At 39.5% G+C, this 18056-nt stretch overlaps 1 pseudogene; it reads right to left on the bottom strand.

Annotated features, from left to right (window-relative positions):
- Nucleotides 1-15920: 15920 nt before the first annotated feature.
- On the bottom strand, nt 15921-16938 carry LOC118626169 (annotated as a pseudogene).
- Nucleotides 16939-18056: the final 1118 nt, after the last annotated feature.

Raw genomic sequence — 18056 nt, 5'->3', positions numbered from 1 at the left:
CACAAATAAGTGAGATCATGTGATACTTGTCTTTCTCTATCTGGCTTGTTTCACTTAGGATAATACTTTCCAGGTCCCTCCATGGGGATAAGAGATCTTTCTTTGTTACAGCTGCATAGTACTCCATTGTGTATATGTACCACTGCTTTTTTATCTGTTTGTCTATTGATGGACATTTGGGCTGTTTCCAGATCTTAGCTATTGTAAATAGTGCTGCTACAAACATGGGGGTACATATATGCTTTCTGATTTGTGTTTCAGGCTTCTTAGGGTATATTCCTAGAAGTGGGATCACTGGGTCAAATGGAAGTTCAATTTTTAATTTTTTGAGGTAACTCCACAGTGTTTTCCATAGTGGCTGCACCAGTCTGCATTCCCACCAGCAGTGTACTAGAGTCCCCTTTTCTCCACACCCTCACCAACACTTGTTTCATGATTTGTTGATGGCGGCAGCCATTCTGACAGGTGTGAGGTGATACCTCATTGTTGTTTTAATTTGCATCTCTCTGATGATTAGTGATGTTGAGCATTTCTTCATATATCTCTTGGCCATTTGTATGTCCTGTTTGGACAATCATGTCTATTTTATAAGTGCCATTTGAAATACTTGTTTAAATGTTGACCTTGCTCAGCCAAGGCAAAGGGGGGCCCAGTTCGCCCTGGTGAACACCCTCTGTAGAGTGAGGACAACGCAAAGGCATTGAGGAGCTCATGATGTCTGAGTGTTTCAGCACCGCCTGGGCATGACGGTCGTTGCTTACAGATGCCATAACTTTACCTGCTCCCCAGGTACTAACCACACGCTCAGCCGTCCCCAAGGCTAGAGCAAGGTGGGAGCCGTACCAAGCCTGAAAATAGCGCCTTCTTGACCTTGGTTCCCCTGGCCTGGCAGCCTCGCCCCAGCTGTCTGGGATGTATTGGAAGCTAGGACTCACCAAGAGGCAGGAGGCAGGAAAACAGAGGTGTTCTGCTTCCGGACACAGGCAGCATTTCTGCTTCCCTTGCATTTGGGAGGGAAGGAGACACTCAGCTCTTAGGAGGACGTCTGTCATAGGTGTAGATTCTAGAAGATGCAGCCTCGGGAGCTTCTTTTGCCTCCTTCAGTTTCTCTAGCATGCTTGGCGCCCTGAGCCAAGGGATGGCACAGAGAGGACAGCCACCAGGATTGATGGCCTTGCTCTCTCCAAGGACAGATCCTGGAGGGGCTGCTTCCCTCAGGGAAGGTCTGGAAGGCCCTTTCTGTCCCCAGACCAGGGTCTCTAGTACCCTACCCCTGGGCCCATGGGGCAGCATCTCCCATGTGCTGAGCCACAGCATCCAGCCTTCAGAGGACTGTCCCCTGTGCCCTCTTTCATGCACTGGCTCTGTCTTGGTGGCTCTAGGGTTGCAGTCAGGGACAGTCACACGTGAGTTGTGCAGCTGTCTATTCCATGAGCGTTCCAGAGGCTCCACATTGGAGGCGGCAAAGGCCATGTCTGCAGAACGCAGCTGCGAAATGGGTTGGGGAGGCGCGAGGTTTTCAGATGCCCTTGGTGAGGCCAGTGAAGAGCCTGTCCAGAGTCCTTCAGGGGGTGCGCAGCTGGCTGGTCCGAGGCTATGGAAAGCAAACCTTGGTGGCGGATCAGCCCCTTTCCCCAGTGGAATTTGTGTTAGTTGCTGCAGGGAGCTGAGATCAGAGGACAACCCTGCCTGAGCCCCGGAGGCTGGAGTGGCCCCAGCTTTCCGAGGCCTGAGGCTCAGATGATTTCGAGGCCCATTTAAGATTCAGAATGCAGCCTGGCCAGTTTGGCTCAGCAGTTAGAGCTTCCCAAAGGGTTTCTAGTTTGATTCCCCGTCAAGGGCACTTCCCTGGGTTGTAGGTTCGATCCCCCATATGGGTCATGAGGGAGGCCGCCAATCAATGTCTCTCACATCTATGTCTCTCTCTCTCTCTCTCTCTCTCTTCCCCCTTCCCTTCCACTCTATCAAAAAATCAATGAAAAAATAACCTCGGGTGAGGATTAACAAAGAAAAAAAATAAAAGAAAAAAATAAAAAAAGATTCAGAATACAAAATTCTTGTGTGTGTGTGTTTGGTTTTATGATTATCTAAATTATAAAGAAAAGATTTTTAAATTGCAGATAATAAATGAACAGTGCAGAAAAAAATAAACAGCATAGAAAAGTGGATTCTTTTAATAGAAAACACCCTTATACCCGCTACCTAGATTCCACCATTAACCTCTTAATGGTTAACCTTGATTTTCCATTTATTTATACTTCTAATCATTCATTATTCCATCAAATTTTATTTTTAAAAAATGTATTTCAAAGCAAGTTGCAGACATCAATGTACTTTCCTAAATACTTTCATGGAATCAATATTTATTTTTTCTTTTGAGGTAAAATTTATATATAATCTAAAGCACTACCCTTGAGTGTAGTAGCATTTGCTGAGTTTGATGAAGGAATGCACCTATGTAATGCAAATCCCTTCCCAGTCAGGCCCCAGAGATGACCTCTGTTCTGATTTTTCCCACTGTGGGTCACTTTGCCTCCTCTAGAACTTCATATATTCATGGAGTCATACTGAATGTACTCTTGTGTAAGATATTTTCACATGGCATGAGGTCTTTGAAACCCATACAGACTGTTGCACAGCAGGAGTTTGTCCTCCTTTAGTGCCCCGCCCAACCCCCTTTTTAGTTAATTTATTTTTGTTACAAATGTTTCTCCTTTTTCCCTCATTGACACCCTCCTCCTCCCCCACCCCGCCCTGTCCCCAGCTTTGTTGTCCATGTCCATTGGTTATGTATACATGCATATAAGTTCTGTGGTTTATCCCCTCACACCCCTTCTTCTGGGGATTGTCAGTCTGTACCCTACTTCTGGGACTACCCTGCTCTTCAGACTGTTATGTTCATTGTATTCCACAAATAAGTGAGATCATGTGATATTTGTCTTTCTCTGCTTGGCTTGTTTCACTTAGGATAATACTTTCCAGGTCCCTCCATGTAGTCTCAAAGGATAAGAGATCTTTCTTTCTTACAGCTGCATAGTACTCCATTGTGTATATGTACCACTGCTTTTTTATCCATTCATCTACTGATGGACATTTGGGCTGTTTCCAGATCTTACCTATTGTAAATAGTGCTGCTATGAACATAGTGGTACACATATTTTTTCTGATTGGTGTTTCAGGCTTCGTAGGGTATATTCCTAGAAATGGGATCACTGGATCAAATGGTAATTCAAGTTTTAATTTTTTGAGGTAACACCATATTGTTTTCCTTAGTGGCCTCACCAGTCTGCATTCCCACCAGCAGTGTACAAGAGTCCCCTTTTCTCCACACCCTCGCCAACACTTGTTTGATGATTTGTTGATGGCGGCCATTCTGACAGGTGTGAGGTGATACCTCATTGTTGTTTTAATGTGCATCCCTCTGACGATTAGTGACATTGAGCATTTCTTCATATTTTTCTTGGCCATTTGTATGTCCTGTATGGAAATATGTCTATCTAGCTCCTCTGCCCATTTTTTTAAATAGGATTCTTTGTCTTTCTTTTGTTGAGTTGTATGAGTACTCCATATATTTTGAAAACTAACCTTTATCTGATGTATCATTGGCAATTATGTTCTCCCACACAGTGGATTCCCTTTCCATTTTGGTAGTTATTTCTTTTGCTGTGCAGAAGCTTTTGAATTTGATGTCATCCATGTGTTTATTTTCTCCTTTGTTTCTGTTGCCTTAGGTGATGTATCAGTGAAAATTCTGCTGCATATAATGTCTGAAATTATGTTGCCTACATTTTCTTCTAGGATTTTTATGAATTCCCGGGTCACATTTAAGTCTTTAATCCATTTTGAGTTTATTCTTGTGCATGGTGTAAGTTGATGGTCTAGTTTCATTTTTTACATGTAGCTGTCCAATTTTTCCAACACCATTTATTAAAGAGGCTGTTTTTACTCCATTGTATGCTTTTGCCACCTTTGTCAAATATCAATTGAGCATAATGTTTTGGGTCCATTTCTGGGTTCTCTGTTATATTCCATTGATCAGTATGCCTGTTCTTGTGCCAGTACCAGGCTGTTTTGATTACAATAGCTTTGTAGTATAACCTGATATCCAGTATTGTGATCCCACCTACTTTGTCCTTCTTTTTCAAAATTGCTGTGGCTATTCGGAGTCTTTTTGGTTCCATATGAACTTTTGAAGTATTTGTCTAGTTCTGTGAAGTATGTTGTTGGTATTTTGATGGGAATTGCATTGAATCTATAGATTGCTTTGGGTAGTATGGACATTTTAATGATGTTAATTCTTCTAATTCATAAACAAAATATGTCCTTCTATTTTTTATATCTTCCTCTACTTCTTTGTTCAATGTCCTGTAGTTTTCTGAAAATAGGTCCTTTACTTCTTTGGTTAAGTTTATTCCTAAGTATCTTAATGTTTTTGCTGCAATGGTAAATGGGATTTTTTTTTTTTTTTTTAGTTTCTCTTTCTGTGAGTTCATCATTGGTGTATAGGAATGCTATCAATTTCTTGATGTTAATTTTGTATCCTGTTACTTTGCTAAATTCATTTATTAGTCTAGTAGGTTTTTGATGGAGTCTTTAGGATTTTCTATGCATAATACCATGTCATCTGCGAATAATGACAGTTTCAATTCCTCCTTTCCAATTTGGATCCCTTTTATTTTTCTTCATGTCTGATTGCTGTGGCTATAATTTCTAGTACTATTTTAAATAAGAGTGGCGAAGGTGGGCATCCTTGTCTTGTTCCTGTTCTTAGGGGAAATGCTTTTAGTTTTTGTCCATTGAGTATGATGCTGGCTGTAGGTCATTCATATGTGACCTTTATTATATTGAGATATGATCCCTCTATTCCCAAATTGCTGAGCATTTTTATCAGAAATGGGTGCTGGATTCTGTCGAATGATTTTCCAGCATCTATTGATATGATCATATGATTTTTATCTTTCATTTTGTTTATGTGGTATATCACATATATTGATTTGCAAATATTGTACCAACTTTGCATCCCTGGGATGAGTCCCACTTGGTTATAGTGAATATTGTACTTGCTCTATTGCTGGATCTGATTTGCTAGTATGTTGTTCAGGATTTTTGCATCTATGTTCATCAGAGATATTGGCCTGTAGTTTTCTTTCTTTGTAGTGTCTTTTTCTGGTTTTGGAATTAGAATTATGATGGACTCATAAAACGAGTTTGGAAATCTTTCTTCTTAAATTTTTTGGACTAGTTTGAGGAGAATGGGTGTTAGTTCTTCTTTGAATGTTTGGTAAAATTTTCCTGTGAAGCTGTCTGGGCCTGGGCTTTTGTTTGCTGGGAGAGTCTTGACTACATCTTCAATTTCTTTTGTTTTAATTGGTCTATTCAACTTTTCTATCTCTTCCTGGTTCAGTTTTGGGAGACTAGGTGTTTCTAGAAATTTGTCCATTTTGCTTAGATTGTCCAATTTGTTGCCATATAATTGTTCATAATGTTTGTTAACAATCCTTTGTATTTCTGTGGTGTTATTATTTTTCCTCTTTTATTTCTGGTCTCCATGTCATTTATTTCTGCTCTGATGTTTACTATTTCCTTCCTTCTACTTGCTCTGGGGTTTCTTTTTTGTTTGCTTTCTAGTTCTTTAAGTTGTGAGGTTAGGTAGTCAATGAGAAATTTTTCTTGTTTCTTGATGTGGGCCTGTAGTCTGCCTTCCCTGTGCTGGAGCCCAGGTGAGTGGCTGTACCAATCCAGTGCTCTGTTCTGGCCCTCTGCGCTGTGGAGCAGGCGTGGTATTTTAACCCCGGGGCGCTGCTTACAGCTAAGACCACTGCTGTGTGTGTGCTCCCAGCCCACCACCCTCTTGTGCCTCTGCAGATCCTACCAGTGTCCCTGGTTTTATGGTCCTGTCCCACTCTTTTTATGTTGCTTTTTTTTTTGGACAATTTGTCTTTATTTTAGTTGTAATCCCCGTTTGGTCCTGGGAGATTGTCTGTGTAGCTTTCATTCACTCTGCTACCATTTTTTCTCATCCCCCCACCCTCTTTTATCCTGAGCAACGTTCCATTTTATGAACATAGTTTATTCATTTTCTAGCACATCAACTCTTGGATTATTTCTATTTGGGGACTCTTATATAGAGAGGTGCTATGTAACACATTTTAAAAAATGATTATAATATTTAACTGAACACAGTTACAAAAATTTATTCAAGTAGTTCTTTTATTAGAGATTAAGCTCTCTTTTGCTCTTAATTTTAGCTACTATGAACATTGCTTTGATTTAAAAAATCTTTAATCTATGGATGCTTTTAGTTTTGTCAGCTAGATTCCTGGAAGTGGAATTGGTACAGTGGAATTGGACAGTTAGTGGGAGTGCTGGGGAGTCTCCCCCATTGGTCAAATGGTACAGGGAGAGGTTCTTACACTAGGACAGAAGCATGCCAAAAGATGAGTGGATAGGGTCCCTAGCACACAGAAAACTATCCCTATCTCTATAAGAACCTGGGCTCGAGCAGGAAGGGAGATTTCTCTGAGATGGTAGTCTGCCATTCTCCTAGTCGTGTGGTTCCTGAATAAAGCCTCTTTTCTTGTGCACCAGCACATGCCTCAGGAGTTTGGCTTTCGACAGGCAGATGAACCTGCATTTATTTATTTATTTAATTATTTAGTTACAGAATTGCTGTATTGAAGAACAGGTATTTCGTTACATTTACAAAAAGACTGCAACCACTTACAAGTCCACCATAAGTGTGTGACAGTGTTTATTTATTTATTTTACCAACTTTCCTGCTGGTTGGGTGTTACCATGTTCAAATGTTTTCCCTACTAGTTTTCCATACTTTCTTTCATTTTCCTGATTACTAGTGAGACTGAGACTCTCAGTGGTGGCCATTTGGATGTGTTTTGTGAATCACCTCATCCTTCCTTTTGCCACTTTACTTTTAGGTGGTATGTCTTAATTTTCACAATTTGTAAAAGCACTATTGTGGATAATTACCTTTACAAATAATTCTGTTGATAATATTTGGCCTCAGTGTATCATGTCTTTAAATTTTATTTAGACTAAAATTTTGCCTTACATATTTGATTCTTTCTATTGTCAATTAGATGTGTGTGTGTGTATGTGTGTGTGTGTGCACATTCTGTATACAGTTGGAGCCCCCTCCCCCACCATCTTTTTTCTTCCTATCCTCTAGGTCATTTGTATATGCTCCTAAAATTATGCTGAATTATTATTAATTTAATTTTTGACATTTAAGTCTTATTTATTTTAGTTTTAGTTTTATATATAGTGTGAGGTGGTGGTCCAATTTTCCTTTTTTCCATTTGTGCCAGCATCATTTATTTCATAAACCAACCATTACCCACCAAATATTTGTCACATTATCATATAAATTAAGATCTGTTTCTAGGATTCTGTTTTGTTTCATTAATCTCTTAGTCTATCTCTGCCAATAAAATTTTATTTTGATTATAGTGTTACAAAAATTTTATAGTGTGTCATAGTGGCTGATAAGATGAGTCCACTTCTTTCAAACTCCACAACACACACATACTAAAAACTTTTTTATTTTGCTATCTTTGGTCATTTGTTTTTCCATATGAACTTTAAGATAACTTTATTCAATTTACATTCCTCCCAAATCCAATAGGATTTAAATTTCAGTTATATTATATATTAATTTTTGGATAATTGGCAATTTATTATATTAAATCATCTCACTCAAAAGCACGATATATTTCCCTGTTCATTCAAACCTTATTTTATGTCTTTCAATAAAATTTTATAATTTTCTTCACATGGCCTGAGCAGTATTTCTCTTTAGACATTTTTCCACATTATAGATTTTTCTCTATTATGAATTACACATTTTCCCAATATTCATTTTTAACTACTTAATACTAATATGGAAAAACAGTTAGGGATTTTGGTATGTTTATCTTGTATATAACTACCTTACCAAATTCTTTAATTCTAATAGTGTTTTATTTGCAAAATGTCGTGAATTTTATATGAATAGAATTATATCACTGGCAAAAAAATTGATCTTTACTCTTCTCATACTTATATGGACTGTTTCCTCATTTAATTCGGCAGATAACTAAAGCTATGGTGAATAACACAGGTGATAGTGGATAGTCTTGCTTGTTCCTGATGGTAGTGGAGATGACTCCAGTGTTTCTTCATTCAATGATATTGGTGGCGTTTTGGTCCTCTATGGTGTATTAACTATTCAATTTCCATTTCCATTTAACTGAAGTTGTGGTAGAAATAGCTGTTGAATTGTTGCAAAAGGTCTTTTCAGTATCATTTGGTATGCTTGTATGATTCTCCTTGTGAATACACTGAATAATGCCATTATGTTTTCAAATAGTAACTATGCATTTATTCTTGGATTAAACTTGATTTGATCACACCATGTTATTCTTTTGAGACACATTGGATTTCATTTGTTAACCACTTATTCAGAATTTTAAATGTTTTTATTCATAAATGGTTTGTCTATAGGGTTATTTTGGGTACTATACCAATTTTATCAAATTTTGTTATTAAGGATGTACTAGATTTAGAGAACAAATTAGGAAACTGTCTGTCTTTTAATATGCCTTGGTCAAATGTATGTAACATTAAAATTAACTTTAAAAAATATTAGAAAGACTCAGCTTTGAAAGCAACTGACCCTAGGATCTTTTTATGATGATGGGTTTTTAATTACTCTTTGAGCTTTTTCTATGACAGTGGTATAGTTAATTTTTTTTCTTATTCATGGGAAAATTTTTGCTTTTTGTATGTTAGAAAAACCACTAATTTTTTTCTAGGTTTCAACTTCATTGCTGCAGAATTAACATACTATTTATTTAGTAGTCTTATAATCCCTTCTATAGCTGGGAGGCAAGCAGTTGATATGTCTCTCACATCGATGTTTCTCTCTTTCCCTTGCTCTCTCTCTATTTTTTCCTCCCTCTCTCCCTCCCTTAGACTCTCTCTAAAAATCAACGGAAAAAATATCCTCAGGTGAGGATTAAAAAAAAAAAGGCTAGCCTTGTACATCAATGTTATAAACAACATAACATACAAATATACATCATAAGTTCTTATCAGAAAAAGTAAGAAAATACGTAAATGAAAAAGCAAAAAAGGAAGAAAAAAGAAAGAGAACTAATTAATTAGTAAACAATAAAGAGAAATTGAGAGATGTCAGCGTGAGGCAGGCACGGAATACAGTAACTGCATCTACTCTGAAGTAAGCATCAGTCATTTCTTTATCTTGGGTCTCACTTTGGAACAGGTCTCTGTTCTCCCATAAACATATATTAATTTCAAGTATATGTGCACACATATATATGCATATACATGTACACACATGTGTATATATGGAATAAATTCTACTTGACTTTAATGGTCAGTCTCCATAGAGAATTTCATTAGTAAGAGGACCCACTCAAGATAGTTTGTAGTTTTTGGTTTGAAATTTTGTGGTTCAGTTAGACCAAACTAGACATCTAATATTGTGTGCTGCTAAATTTAACAACCAGCTCAGGAAGAGAGGGTGGAGCTAAAAGGCTTTGATTTGTTGTTTTTTGCTGATTTCTATGGTGTAAATACTGTTTGACTTCAAGTTACAGATGTGGTGTCACTGACATGGAGCTGGGCTGCATCTAAGGGGAGCTTTGACATGTGGCTCCCAGGGTGAGTTTCAGGAAGAAGCCCAGATTTCTGTTTCTGCTGCAGCCCCGCCTCACCAGACAAGTGGGCATCACTGGATGTGGCATGAAAATAACACGAACAACTCGACAGACAAGTTTCACAGATGCATTCCTGTGGTTCGCTGGTTGTTTTTAGCAAGTTAGCCACACTTCAAGTTTCTAGTTACAGGATTTTGTTTTACTTTTTAAAACAATGTGGTCTTGACATAGGTAACCTCTTTCGTGTACATTCTCTGCATTGTTTTCTATCTCTTAGCAAATTCAGTGCAGTTATAGTCTGCATATCCTGACACCTCAAAGAATTTGCATGTTGATGCTATAAAGCTCTAAGGTGACTTCAATTCCCTTTCTTATTTTCGGGGGTAAGTAAGGAGAGTGCTAAGGGGTAAAGTAGCTTGCTGGAGGACTGATGGCTAGTTATCATCAGCATTGGAACCTAAAACATGTGCTTTTTAAATCTGTCTGGTTTTCTCAGTATATTTACCAAATTTTAACGGGATTCCATTTACATGGTTATAGAGCTACTTTGGGGAAACCGTCGTCATCCTAATAAGAAAATATGAGCCTAGAAAACTAGCTTTAAATGTCTATCTGTGAAGTTCGAGTTACATACTTAGGAAAACAAGGTTTAAAGGAGATCATTCTTAGAAAAATGTGGTGAACATTTATTAAGTGCCTAATGGGCTGGGCGCCATGCCCAGTGCTCTGTCTTTCACTCAGTCTCCTGTCTATCAGACGAGCGGCTGAGGCACAGTGGAATGGCTTGCCCGAGGTTGGTCACAGCCCTTAAGTGGCTGAGCCAGCATTTGAGCCCAGATGTTCCCCTTAATCACTACACTGTATGTCTCCTCGAATAGCTTCATTGGAGACATCACCAGTAGTAACGAACGGTCCAGTAACCCTGGATTAAGGTACAGAGAGAAAGCCCCAGACCTAGGATGTGTAAAGGGAGGGGTCCTGTTCTCTAGACAAGTCTTCTTTGAGCAGGTCGCAGATGGAGGCAGCACCCAGGCCCTGTTGTTAGGGCTGGGAGCCCCCGCAGACCCCTGTGCTTCTGGGAGGGTCACTGAATCTCTAGGGTTAGGTAGAGGTGAGAAATGAGTGTATGTGTAGTTTGCTTTATTCAAACCCCTTGTTTAAAAAAAGGCAATTTATACATTTTAAAGATTGTTTTTTGTTGTTGTTGTTATTCAGTTGTATGAGCTCATTGTATATTTTTAGCTATTAATCTCTTTTTTAAATTAATATGTTTTTATTGATTTTAGAGAGAGAGGGAGAGAAGGAGAAACATTGATGAGAGAGAAACTTCAACTGGCTGCCTCCTCCACACCTCCTACTGGGGGTTGAGCCTGAAACTGGGGCATGTACCCTGACCAGGAATCTGACCTGTGACCTCTTGGTGCATGGGACGCTCAACCACCTGAACCACACCGACCAGGGCTTAATCTCTTATTTGATACATGATTTGCAAAAAATGTTCTCCCATTTAATAGGTTGCCTTTTTATTTTAGTTGTTTCTTTTGCTATGCAGAAGCATTTTAATTGGATGCACTAGTTTCATGTATTCATCTTTTGTTTCTTTGTGCTTGTGGTGTCATAGCCTCAAAAAAGTCATTGGCCAGACAATGTCTAAGAGCTTCTTCCCCACAGTTTCCTTTAGGAATTTTTTTAGTGTCAGGTCTTATGTTCAGATCTTTGATCCACTGGGAGTTGAAAAGAAAGGATAATTATGTAATATGGTAGAGATGTTAATTACAGCTACAATGGCAATCATATTACAATATATAAAAGTGTCAAATTAACATGTTGTAAACCTGAAATTTACACAAGTTTATATGTTAAATATATTCAATTAGAAAAGAGACTGTCAGCAACTAAATTAGACGAAGGTTAAGCTGTTTAACTTAAGGCTGGAGGCATTTCTCCTTTTTCTTATTCTTTGTCTGTCCCTCCCCAATTTTGTTCCCACATTAAATGGAATGTCAGAAATCAAATGATACTTTTGCTAAGCTCATTTTCCCCCTCAGACACTGGAAGTCCAGCAATCATTCAGCAGGACACCTGAGAACGGCCTAGAAGTCACACAGAAGTCTCAGGTGCAGGAGTGTGCTTTGGGCTTGTTTGTGTATTTCTTTTGTTTTGATTTTAATTTTCTCTTATAACTAATAAGAGCAAAGGAGCGTGCATAGTATATATGTACAGAATAAGCACAATAATAAAACTAATGCTTCAGGAGTTCTAATTGGGAAGGTGCAGGATTTCAGATTATTAAGGAAGACAGGTAAAATCTTTGGGGCTGATATAAAAAGGTGATTCAAATGGACAGTGGGTAGAAATACACAAACAAATGAGCCAGTAACTCCCATTGTGCAATACCACCACAATGTCGCCAGTATTTCCGAGGGACTCTGAGGGAGAGTAACAGGCGTCCGGTTGAGGGCGGAGGGGGAAGCGAAGGTCTGCAGGAGTCAGCCAGGGACGGGCAGCGCTCAGGGGGGTGATTCTTTACGTGCTCAGCCTGCCAGGAGGGAGGAAGTGCCTGAGTTCAGAGGACGTGAAATTCCCTCCAATCAGCATCTAGCCTTTCATCTGGCCAACATAGCTTTTATATGTCTTTGGAAACTCAGGTGGGGAAGAAGGTGAGTGATTAAGAAAAATCATTTGAATGTTATACTAGGTCCAATAAGCTGAATGTTCCTACTGTCCAGGCCTTTGTACTTGAGTGTACAAGTGTGACCGAGCAGACATTACTAGTAGATTTAGTAAATAAAATACAGGACTCCCGCCCTGGCCGGTGTGGCTCAGCAGTTAGAGCATCAGCCTGAGGACCAAAGGATGTTGGGTTCCTGGTCCAGGACACATTTCTGGGTTGCAGGTTCAATCTCTGCCCTGGGAGGCAACCAGTTGATATGTCTCTCTCACATCGATGTTTCTCCCATCTCCCTCTCTCTCTTCCTTCCCCCCTTTCCATTCTCTCTAAAAAAAAATCAATGGAAAAATATACTTGGGTGAGAATTAACAACAAAAAAATACAGGACTCCTAGTTGAATATGAATTTCAGATTAAATAGAATTCTAAAAATAGTATAAATATGTCCCGTGCAGTATTTAGGACATACTTATACTAAAAAAATTACTCATTGTTTATCTGAAATTCAAATTAAACTGGGTGCTCTCTGTTTTATCTAGCAACCCTGTGTGCATGCGTGTGTGTGTGTGCGCGCGCGCATGAAAACACTGAAATTTGAACGAGGCCAGGAACACTTCAGGCAAGTGACTCTCTCTGTGGCCCATATTACTATAACATGGTGTTAAGCAGGGACATGGTGAATTTAAATAACATGTTGAAGCAACAGTTGTGCCTAATCCATGGATGATGGTTGATACAGCCGCTGCCAGCTGAGGTGGCATTGGCCACAAGTTAGATAAGAAGCCTGGATGGATTTCAGCCCCACTCCCCCAGGGCCTGTGCTGGCCAAGTGTGCATGTCCACACGGCATCCTGGGACCGGGTTTGCTGCTGCGGTTGTGTGTTATTTCAAAGGGTGGACTAGATGCAGAAGTTCGCCTCCCCTCCCTTCTTCCTCTGACAAGGGTTGATGGGCAGATACTGTGCCAGGGGCTGAGGTACAGCAGATAAGAACAGACAGGGCTCTTGCCTTCATGCTCTGTCGCCTCGCAGAGGGATGAGGAGACAGAGATTAAGCAAGTGAGTGTTTAATTAGGAAATTGATCAATTTCATCTTGAAAAATTCTAATGGGCTATGTGCGTGCGTGACTGATGGGGGAGTCTAACCTAACAGGGTGGGTAGGTAGCAGGAAGGTTTACAACCCAATCTGAGAATGGGGTGGGGATAGGAGTTAGCCCTGGAAGCCTGCAGGCAGGGAAGAGGGTTAGGGAGCAGGAACAGCCCGTGCAAAGCGCTGATGCGTGGAGGCTGTGACATCTTTTGAGGACTGAAAGGAGGCTGCAGTGCTGGAGCTGGCCAAGGAGGAGGGCCCGGAGCGGGGCAGGTCTGTGCAGCCAGTCTGCTCTGCAGAGGAGTTAGAAACCGATCTCATGGTAAGAAGTCATTGGTGGAGTCTAACCACAAGAGTTAACCTTGGTTCTCATTTTTCTCTCATCAAAACGTTCGTCTAAAGTCTGAGGTTGCTAACTACTACATTTTGCTTGGTGAATGGAGCTCCTCTTTTGGCAACTACCACGCATAAATGTTATGAGGAAAATTATTTAGGGTTGGTCACTAACACCATCTCCTCCAAGAGGTAGGAGGCAGATCAGCACCGTGGCTGAGCATTGGGATTCGGAAGTCAGGCTGTCTGGGTTTGCATCTTAAGTCTACGCATTGTAATGACCAGTGAGTAAGATGAACCATCTCACAGTATTGTGAGGGGAGTTAAATGAAGCAAATGTGCAGGGCTTATCACATGCCCGACATTTAGGTGTTTTCTGATAAATGCTAGCTACCATTCATGTGCAAACATAAAGGACAATGCATGTGTTTTTTGGTTTATTTTTAAAATCCATTACCAAGACAGTCAAATGACACTTAGGTTTATGTAAAGCTCACTCCCAGTTAGTGAGTAAATACTATGAACTTGAATTGGAGAGTTTAAGTAGTGGTTCTGAAGAGAATCAGCACGTCTGAGATACTGAAGACCAGGAAGGTACTTGTCCTTGGCACTGACCTAGTTCCCAAATGTTGTGAGATAGTCATGATCGCCATGGGCAACGTGAAGACCTACCATGATCTGACAATTTAAATTCTGGCTGTCAGCTGTGTTCCTTGGGTATGTCCTCAGAGGGAGGACTCTTGTTTTAAATTTTTAATTATTTTATTTTACTTTTCTTTTATTTTATTTTTTATCCTCACCCGAGGACATTTTTTCATTTTTTGTTCAGATAGAGCTGGAGGAAGAGAGAAAGAGAGAGAAACATCGATGTGAAAGGGACACATTGAGTGGCTGCCACCCGCACGACCAACCAGGGCCAGGAACAAACTGCAACTGAGGTACATGCCCTTAGCGGGAACCGAACCCGGGTCTCTCTGGACCGCAGGCTGACGTTGTAACCGCTGAGCCAAATCAGCCAGGGCTACTTTTCTTTTTTTAAAATTTTTAATTTTTTAATTTTTTTTTTGTTACCAATGTTTCTCATCCCCCCCCCCCCCAACCCCAGCTTTGTTGTCTATGTTCATTGGTCATGCATACATGCATGTAAGTTCTGTGGTTTATTATTTTACTTTTCAATTAGAGTTGTCATTCAATATTATTTTATATTAGTTTCAGGTGTAGAGCATAGTAGTTAGACATTTATATAACTTATGATAACTGTGATAAATCTAGTAGAACCCACCCTGAACTAAATACAGTAATTTTAGTATTATTGACTATAACCCATGTGCTGTTTTTATAACTGACCATTTTTATTTAATCCCTTCACCTTTTTACCTAGCTCCCCCATCCCTCTCCCATCTGACAACCATTAGTTTGTTATCTGTTTCTGTGCATCTGTAGTGTTTTGTTAATTTTGTTCTTTAGATTCCAAATGTAAATGAAATCATGTGGTATTTGTCTTTCTCTTTCTGAGTTATTTCACCCTCTAGGTCCATCCATGTTGTCACAAATGGTAAGATGTCATTCTTTTTTACGGCTGAGTAATATCCATTGTATATATGTACCACATCTTTTTTATCCAGTCATCTTTTGATGGAAACTTAGGTTGCTTTGATAACTTAGCTATTGTAAATAATGCTGCAATAAACACAGGGGTGCATACATCTTTTTTCTCCAAAAAAGTTGAATTTTTTTATTTTGCTAATGTACAAATAGAATATAACAGTCTACTTTCTGTTTTCAAAATTTTTTCTTTCTTTATTTTTAGAGAAAGAGGAAGGGAAAAAGAGAGAGAGAGATAGAAACATCAATGAAAGAGAACATTGATTGGCCACCTCCTGCATGTCCCCCCTGGGGGTTTGGCCCACAACCTGGGCATGTGCCCTGACCAGGAATCAAGCCAGTGACCTCTTGGTGCATGGGTCAACGCTCAACCACTGAGCCATGTCGGCAGGGTAATATAGCAATCTACTTTCTGTGGTTTCTAAACACTTAACCACCAACGACTTCTGTAAGATGCTGTTGACTTTCATCGTTCAGATGTCTGGTCTTCTGTGAACACCCAACTTTCTTTCCTTCTCCCGCATAATTAATTTTTTTCTGAAGTCTTATCCAATGTTTTCCATTTTGGGCTTTCCATGTGGCTGTCTCATTTGAAAGACTTCATTTTCTAATTGCATAGACCTTTCAATCTCATAATTCTTACTGACCAGGGATACTCAATTGGACTCCATTCCTCCTCACTTAGATCCAGCTGTGAGTTGCAGGTTCTCTCACTGCCAGTGTAAATCTTGACTGTTTCCTTAACTTCTGGACCTTTCTGTGTGTGTTCATCATATGAACAAGATTTTCATTAGACACTTTCCAGGCATTGCACTCAGCCTGTGACATTAGTTCCAGGCTCTCAGTTCGAGCCGCCTGATGCTCTCCCTGGGCCGTAGAATTGTTTACACTTTCTTGGCATGCAGTATGTCATTCTCCTGACCCAAGGAAGGGGCTGGAAGTTCCTATAGTTTCATACTGAGCAATTCAATTGGTTGTAGAGCAATTACTCTTTCAAATTAATCTCTCATTAAGTTGGCTCAAAAACAATAATCTGGGGCTGTCAGGTAGCCCAGGTAGTTCTCAGTAGGTTGGTATCTGTGAGTTTCCTCTTCCATCCGCATCAAAGCTGCTTCCCGCAAACCAGGAGCATCATAACCTTGGTCAAAATACTGCAACGCATCCGCCATGACCTCTCCAGCCACCAAAGCCATGCCTGCCACTCTTAAGTTGGCCTGTTTCCTGAGTCTTTTTTGAATCAGTGTTTGGGATTTCTTTGCATAATACCCAGAAGTGGAATTGCTGGGCCATAAGGTAGTTCTATTTTTAATTTTTCTTTTGTTTCCCTTGTCCAGGGGGTATATCACAAAAAAAAAAAAAAAAAAAAAAAAAAAATGACTAAGAAAGATGTCAGAGATTACTTTTATAGGAGTTTTATGATTTTGGGTTGTATATTTAAGTCTATAATCCATTTTGAGTTTATTCTTGTATATGGTATAAGAAAGTGGTCTAGTTTCATTTTTTTGGCATGTATCTGTTCAGTTTTCCCAACAGCCTTTATTGAGTAAACTGTTTTTACCCCATTGTGTATTCTCATCTCCTTTGTCATTAATTGAACCTATGGGTGTGGGTTTATTTCTGGGTTCTCTATTCTGTTCCACTGATATATGCATCTGTTTTTATGGCAGTACCATGCCGCTTTGATTTCTATAGTCTGGTAGTATAGTTTGATATCTGATAGCATGATACCTCCAACTTTGTTCTTCTTTCTCAAGATTGCTGTAGCTATTTGGGGTCTTTTGTGGTTCCATATAAATTTTAGGATTATTTGTTCTTGTTTTGTGAAAAATGCCATTGGTATTTTAATAGGAATTGCTTTTAATCTCTAGATTGCTTTGAGTACTATGGACATTTTAACATCAATTCTTCCTATTCATGGACATGGTATATGCTTTTATTTATTTGTATCTTCTTCAATTTTTTCTTCAATGTCATATAATTTTCCAAATTGGTGTGAAGGTGTACACACTGCCTGGTTTCATGTGGGATCTAGAGTATGGTTTGCACAGGGAAGAGTCTGTCTTCCTTGGTTAAATTTGTTTCTAGGTATTTTACTTTTCTTGATGCAATTGTAAATGGGATTCTTCTCTTAACTTCCCTTTCTGATGATTTGTTTTTGGTATATACAAATGCAACTGATTTCTGAATATTAATTCTGTATCTGCTACTTTACTAAACTTATTATCAGTTCTAACCATTTTTTTTTTTTTGTAGAATATTTAGAGTTCTTGATAGGGCTCTTGATAGAACAGAAATATTCAGAGCTGAGGGGGTGGGCAAGGAAATGCTTCTGACTATTTTTGGATGAGCAAGCAGACACATGAACAAGAGAACAGGCCCTCCCAGACTCGCACTGTTATGTACTGGGGACTCTCAGGGGGAGCAGAGCTATGAGCTGAGTCAGGGAGGAGAGAGTCCTGCTCAAATGTGCATCTTCAGGTGCCTCAGAGGTGTTGCTTCAGTTGAACAAGTGAGATAATGGGCATGCACCTGTTTTAAAATGTCCCAGGTGACTCACATGGGTATTTAAGGCTAAGAACCACAGGATCCCAACAGGGGAAATGAGGGAGAAAGCATCAAAATCAGTGGGCACTGAATGAGCAAAGGCTTGGCACTTTTTGTGAGGAATGAGCAGTCAAGTC

Source organism: Molossus molossus, unplaced genomic scaffold (assembly GCF_014108415.1).
Source record: "Molossus molossus isolate mMolMol1 unplaced genomic scaffold, mMolMol1.p scaffold_m16_p_12, whole genome shotgun sequence".
In the NCBI taxonomy this organism is placed as follows: domain Eukaryota; kingdom Metazoa; phylum Chordata; class Mammalia; order Chiroptera; family Molossidae; genus Molossus; species Molossus molossus.
This window is presented reverse-complemented; position numbering and strand designations above follow the sequence as displayed.